The sequence below is a fragment of the Rousettus aegyptiacus genome, unplaced genomic scaffold, assembly GCF_014176215.1.
Source record: "Rousettus aegyptiacus isolate mRouAeg1 unplaced genomic scaffold, mRouAeg1.p scaffold_m13_p_1, whole genome shotgun sequence".
NCBI classification, from domain to species: domain Eukaryota; kingdom Metazoa; phylum Chordata; class Mammalia; order Chiroptera; family Pteropodidae; genus Rousettus; species Rousettus aegyptiacus.
Genome location: NW_023416284.1, coordinates 53,893,492 through 53,901,437, shown reverse-complemented (window position 1 = coordinate 53,901,437; position 7,946 = coordinate 53,893,492).

The window sequence follows — 7,946 nt, the reverse complement described above, 5'->3', positions numbered from 1 at the left end:
TTCCAACTCTTAAACCCTTTGCCTGATTTAAGCGTACAAAATGATAGGTTACTGGAGATTAGGGAAAGAGAAATTGTTAAAAGCTTTCATTAGAGAGAGCTATGTTGTATATCCCATCCTTCCAAAAGGGAGCACTTTCCCCTTACCTCAAGCTTAGAGGGGTTTTGTTATGGACTACAAGTCTGTATTCCTCTAAAACCCATATATTGACACCCTAACTCCCAATATGATGCTAGATATTAAGAGTTGGCATATAGTATGAGGATATAGGATCTTTGGGAGATAATTAGGTTTAGATGTGGGCATGATGGTGGAGCCTCCATGAGGGATTAGTGCCCTGATAAGAGGAAGAGACACCAGAAATCTTGAGTTCTAAATCTCTCTCTATGTTCTTCCACCTGCCCCCGGCCCTCCAGATGGCACTCTGCAAGGCAGCAAGAGGGTCCTCACAGAGAATCAAATTTGCCGTCACCTTAATCTTGGACTTCCTGGTCTCCAGAACTGTGGGAAATAAATGTCTATTATTTCAGCCACCCAGTCTACAGTATTTTCTTATAGCAGTCCAAATCTCTGGGAATTTATCCCTTGCAGTGAGAAGGACATTGGAATGACACCTGATGCCTTGAAATTTTAAGACAAAATTCAAGCTGACTACAAATTGGAAGAAAAATCAAAGGAAGTAGCTTGTTGGCACTGGTTGGGAGCTATGAGAGGCAAAAGTTGGGTAAGTATTTATAGAAACCGGATTGGGGCCACACAAGAGTGAACCCATGTGGAAACTGTCTTTAAATTCTGTTCGATTAGACCAGCTGGAAGGAGGAAAAGCCTCAGAAAAGAGAATTTTTGCCTAAATTTTTAAAATGACCCCAAATTATTTCCATCAGCACTTGATATAGATATTTCGAGGAATAAAAATATATAGCTATTGTTATTCTGTTTTATTTGTGTTGTATGAACCTTACGTAAGCATAATTAGATATGTTCACAGCATATTTATCAATATTGGTCCAGACCCAGTTCCTCATCTCCAATATTCTTTATCCCCATATCATACTTGTCTACCTCTCTATCTTTCTATACACATCCAGCGTAGTTCATCTGTTTCCCTTAAAAAATATAGTTTTGAAATGTTAATAGCTACCTATTTTGATGTATTTAAATCTAATTCATCCCTTTAAAATTTTATAATATAGTGTTAGTAGTTTATTTATCAATTACCCTTCTAATCATTTCAGATGTGTTTAACTCTTCATTATTTCAAAAATGTCACAATGAGTATTATTATGCATACCTTTTCATGCACATGTGAAAAAATTTGTCTGCTAATGTGCCTAGTGGTAGAATTTCTGGGTCTTTAAAATGTAAATCTACTCAATTTCATTAAATACTTTCTCAATTTCTGCAATTTTTTCTTTAGTTTTGCTCACTCTCTAGCAGTTTAAAGTAGTCTCATTTCTCCATATTATTGCCTCTACTTAGTATTATTCTCTTTTCAATTTTGAGGTATAAGGTTCCATCTCATTACCTCTTGCTGGAGATTTACAAATGTATTTTAAACGTGTTTTAAAATCAAATTTCTCAACCTAAAGAAAATGGAAATAATAGTGCCTACTATGTGCCAATAACTCTATAATTAACTTTCACATGCATAATCTTTCTTAAACCTTAAAAGTCATTTTTTTAAATTATGAATTTTCATATCGTTTTTTTTAGTTGAAGAAACTGAGGCTCAAATTGTTAAAGATATAAATAATATGACAAACAAATAGTAAAGCTGGACTCAATCTCACTTTGATTCCAAACCTCTTGCTCTGTTTATAAAAGCATATTTTCCTCCTAAATGCCTCTAAACGTAAATATACAGAAAGGGGATGCAATGTATGTGTCTTTTCATTTTGTTCACTCTTAGATGTTGAAAGGCCATTTATTGCAACAAAAACTAAGCATTCCTTATGATGTTCATTTAGAACTAACTTTATGCTATTTAGAACATTAAATATTGTAACCCCGAGTTAAAACAGTTCACCAACACCAAAAACAGAAGCAAAGCAATAAAAGGGAAAGATAAATCACTGTAAAGTCCTAGCAACAATCTAAGAAAATAATGGCTGTTTTACTGGCAGCATAACCAATCTATCCTTCAGTTGTTGCTGCTAAAAGGACTGGTGTGAGTTGCATGTTATGAAAACACTTGATCTCTTACATCTCAAGAGAAACTGTAATTACTGGCCAGCTACTTATTCTAGGCTCCGGGAGGACCAATGGTCATTTGGTGTCTGTGCTAAGCGGCCCAGTGATATTGGGGTTCTTAAGGACAAACCTGGGGGAAAAGTTTCTCAAGTAAGCAATTTTCCTGTAGCATGAATTCCAGTTTGAAAGTGTTTGTGATTGTGAGAGGTACGAACATCACACTGTTGGGGCCTCGAGAAGCTGGTCGAGTGTTTACATCACTCTCTCTACTCAGAACCCCAGGAAAGCACTTTAACTCTTTTAAGGCCTTAGGAGTAAAAATACAAAGTCAGTCTCTTTAATTGGTACCAAAAATTTATTTTCCTGGGTGTTTTGAATTCTCTTTAACTGCTAGAAATGGTGAGAGAAATGATTGTCTCTGCTTCTGCTTGGAGGCAGTTTAGCATATGGGTAGTAAAACTGAGGCCTGGAATTACGGTGCTAACTGATAAGTTGGAGACAATAATACCTCTCTCATAGGTCTGCCATGAAGGTTTAATGAGATAATATATGTATTAGTTTGCTCGGGCTGCCAAAACCAAGTACCATAAACTGAGTGACTTAAACAACAGTCATTTATTGACTCACAGTTCTGGAGTCTAGAAGTCCAAAATCGCAGTGTCAGCAGTATTGGCTCCTTCTGAGGGCTGTGATGAAAGACTCTGTCCCCAGTCTCTCTCCTTGGCTTATAAAAGGTCAAGTGATGTGGAGAGGCTATCTCTGGCAACCATTAATCTGATCTATTTATCTATGAGTTCAGCTTTTTGTTGTTTTGTTGTTTTTTTTTTGTTTTGGGTTTGTTTGTTTGTTTGTTTTTTACATATAGTGAGGTCCTCATTACTCTTCTTTGAGGATTTAGGACATTGATTCTTCTCTCCAACAGATTTTCAGTCAGCAAGTCAGAATGTAACAACTAGAACAACTTGAATCCAATTATAATACTTTATTGATTGCCCTGAAGTCATACAATTCAGAGAGAAATACAGTTGACAGTATATCATATGCCTGTGTGTATTTTATGTATCCATGTGTTGTATAATATCTATGAATGTTCATGTTACGTGGACAGGCACATTAACTTAGTGTGTGAGGTTCAGAGTCAGACTGAATTGTGCTCAGATTCTGGCTACATGATTATTAACTTCTCTCAGTGTCAGACTTGTAATCTGTAAAACTGATCAACAGTTTCTATCTCACAGTGTTGTTGTATGTATTAAACAATATAATATATCCAAAACATCAGCATGGTTCTAATAAAGATGAAGCCACTTGTGAAATGAAAGCTTTACTAATATAATTATTTTTTAGAGGAGTGACACCATTGGCATAGTTAACTTGAAATTGAACTGTGTACTTGGCAAAAGAAGAAAAAGAAAAAGGAATTTTACGAAGTGTGTAAATAGTGATGAAAAATGTCTTACATAATATTCTTTATTACATATAACATATTTCTACATTCATTATATATACACAGTACTCTATATTTTTGTATATACAAAACTTCAAATACCGTGCTTTATAGGTGCTTCAACGGTTTTGTCAAAACAATTCGCGGGCTGTGCTGACTTGAGAAACTAACCAGCTATTGACGAGCCTCCCTGGGGGTTATTGCCACCAAAACATCAGACTCTGTCATTGTTTGCCAGATCTCTCTGACCTTTACTCCCCCAATTTAGAAGAATAAGCATCTCAAGAAACAATCCTAGACTTGGTTTACAGGATCCTCATTCCTGCCTTTCACCGGAATCTTAAAAACATAATTAAACTTGGCAAAAACCCTTGGATTAACATAATCTCCAACACTAATTGAGAATGCAGTGCTCTCCTTCCCAGTTTTGCTTAATTTCTGACTTCCTTAATTCAGGCTGACGGGAGTGTCCTGCCTACTCCTGCCCAGGGCCCAGACTGTGCTCTGAGAAAACAAATGCGTTGAAGTGTTTAATCTGCCTGATTTGTGGGATTCTCCATGTACTTGATTTGATAAATTGCCATGTTGATTTCATTCACGTCAAAAATAGTTTCAGTTCTAGATTTGGAGACACAGGATTCTAAGCCATAATTTAAGATGTAATAAACATTTATGCTCATCAAGGCAGCTTGAGCATATCTCAAATGCAACAGCATCCCTGCCTAATCTGTTAAATAATCATTGTTCTTTATTTTATCATGGTAGAAGACTTATGATTTGTAAATAAAAAGCACATCGCAAATGGATTTTTCCCTGCATCTACTAATTGCCTTTATTTCCACTTTTAAACTTTTCTACATTGATTTCTAAAATACTCAGTACAATATTCTTCACTTAGTGAGTTCCATAATGCACTGTGATGATCAATGAATATTGAAGAGGCACACACCAACAAGATTGGGTTCATTTTATTAGAGATTAATGCACTTGATTACTCTGTAAAGGGTAGGACCTCTGGGACCCTGATACTTCTAAATTTCTTTAAAACTTCGAAAGCATAGCCAATATCTCCCATATATCGACCACATTGATTCCAGGAATACATTACCAAAGCATTCAAGAAATGAGTGGCCAATGATTAAAAAATTTAGCAAAAGATCTTCCATAATGGGTTTTATTTAGCCAATTCTAGTCCACAGGGTGGGGGTGGGGGGGCAGGAATCCTCTATTTACCAAAAGCATTTAATAAAATCAATTGCTTTACAAAATATGTTAAAAACTATAAGAACAAAGCAGATCTTCTCAGAGTATTACTTGCAGGATAAATAAGCTGTGGTGGAGAAGACATAACATAAATAGCCACACAATTAACTTATTTTTGAATTTTGTGCCAAGAACATGTGTTACCTAAAAACTGAGCCAAGATCAAAGACAGGCATTTTAGGAAAAATGAAGAAAGAGGCAAAGAAGAAAAAACACACAGAAAGAACAAGAAAGCATTTCAGTTTTTCTTCTAAAGCAAGAGGAAGCAAGGAAACCAAAAGGGCGAAAATCTGAAAATCAGTAATGGGCAGACCAAGGTCACTGCGACAGGGGCCCTCCCCTAAAACTATGAATATATCTTTTAAATTATTTATTTGACTTCTGCGAATTTATTTTGTGGTAAATGAATTTGTCCATATTATTTCTTTCTAGAAAAAGAAAAAGTCTACTAGTTTACTGATATTATTTAATCTTCTTTTAAATCCGTGTAAATATCTTTGCCTAGCTACCTAGTGCCCTGCTATCTCTATAGACACTAACTTTGTTTATACATTTTGGGATACATGGTAATATGAAATCATAGGCACAATATGATGTCTAATCACATTTCCAGAAGAATCCTAAAATCTTAACTTAAAAATTCTAATTTCATTGAGGACTGTCTTGTGTTTTAGCCAAACGACTTCACCCCTGTAGGTTCTCCCTTGCAAATTTTACAAGCTCAACAGCACCAATGCAAAATTACTCCTATAGTCTCACTAAACTACTAACCAGATGTGAATCTGGTTTAAATCTTTGTTTAACATGGTGGCCAGGACATGGAAGATGCTACAATAAATAATTGAATAAAAAAGTTGTGGTACATATACACAATGGAATATTACTCAGCCATAAGAAAAGATGAAATACTGCCATTTGCGACAACATGAATGGACCTCAAGATAATCATGCTAAGCGAAATAAGCCAGACTGAAAATGTTGAAAACCACATGATGTCACTTAAATGTCAGATATAAACCTAAAAGCAACAAATGAACAGACCATACAGGGACCCATGGACATGGACAATAGACTAGCAGTTACCAGAGGGTAGGGGAGGGAGGAAGTAAATGGAGTAAAATGAGTCATACATGTAGTGACAGAAAGAAATCTAACATAGGAGGGGAATACAAAATGTAATATATATGCCTTATTGTTAAATTGTACACCTGAAACTTACTGGATTTTTTTAACCAATGTCACCATTACAAAAACAAATAACAACAACAACAAAAATCTGTTTAAAATATAGGTTCAGATTGTGTTTTAAATTTTTCTGTGATGAGAAAATAAATTCCCTATTCCCTCAAAATGTCTTCGTGACTTTGTACTGAGCAATAAGCAGTGTAAGGGAAGCTGTGATGTTGTTGGTAGATGCACCACAGCTGCAAAGAGAAATGCCATTATAGTTAGTAACAAGGAAACCTAACCTGACAGCTAATCGAGATCTCCTGTTGGGTAGGGAACACTTTCTTCATCTTCAACAACCACTGGAAAAGTGACCCACATCTGATTAAAAACTCTCAGTCCTGTGGGTTCACGCATCAATGCGATGATGGCATTGTATTCATTCCTTCTTTCTCTTTCTGCTTCAGCCTCATGGAGAAGAGTTTTCAAAAAGTCAGAAAGAGCAGCACCCACTTCTACAAAACAATGTAGAACTTTGTTGCTCCGAAGCCTCAAGTTGTGTAATAGGCTGAAATTGGCCATTCTCCTTCTCCAAGTAATTAACAATAACAAGGAACCATAACTATGATATTACAATCAAGATGGAGATTTTATTTCTACTACCCTAGGTGTCTGACATTCAATAAAATTCAATCTGTAATACTTTCAGGTATTCATATCCTAAAAGAAAAATCAAACAGGCATACAAGTGAAACCAGCTAGTTAGCTTGATAGAAACATATTGTACCCAAATTACTTTCCCTGTTTTTGTTCTATTTTCTATTTTATTGCTTAAAGACACATTTAGTGTGCTGTGCCTTTCCACTGGATTACCCTTGGTTATGACTACTCCTGGGATTTTTACTTCATGGACTAATCCTACATATTTTCACTATTCACCAATGCTGTGATTTACTTAATTTGCTATAGGGAAAGAAATTGGAAGAATTAGGGATGAATAAGGGATGACCATGGACAGTACAAATTTGGTGTTAGATAAAAGTTTTCATCAGACCAGAAGAAATTTCCTCAATCCATGTCAGAGAATGACATTATTTTTTTCTCAACTAGTTTGCATTTAACATTTTATCACTCAGTCTCAGACATTAAGGATAAAACCACATCAAACACTTCTTTGGAGCATGAGCAATATATTTTGCTAGGGAACAAGTATGTAAACACTAGAAAACAAAGCAACAATTTAATCATTATTTAGTATGGTCCCTAAGTGACTTTATTTGATCCTGGTTATCTTACTTTTAAAAATCTTTTTTGTTAAAAATTGTTAGGAAGACATTAATTAATAAAATCAAATAAGTTTCAAGTGTATGATTCAACAGTATGTCATATATATTGCATTGTTTTCACCACCCAAAGTTAGATTTCCTTCTGTAACCAAATATTTGACCCCTTTTATCCCTACTATATTTATTTATTTTGTTTATTTATTTATTTATTTATTTTTCTTTAATTTTATTTTATTATTAGTTTCAAGTACACTGTACCTCAGTTAGACATTTATATAGTTTATAAAACAATCCCCGTAATTGCTCCTTCTCTCCTCTGGCTCTCCACGTAGCCATTACATTAATGCTAACTACAGTCCCTATGTCGTACTCCCCATCCCCATGACCATCTATCAACTACTAATTTGTACTTCTTTAACTCTTCACCTCATTCCCCCTGCCCCACAAATCCCCTCTTCTATGGCCATCACCAGATTGTCCTCTATATTTGTGTCTGTTTTTGATCAGTTTGTTCTTTTTTTTTGTTTTTTAGCTTCTGCATATAAGTAAAATCATATGGTATCTATCTTTCTCTGTCTGACTTATTTCACTCA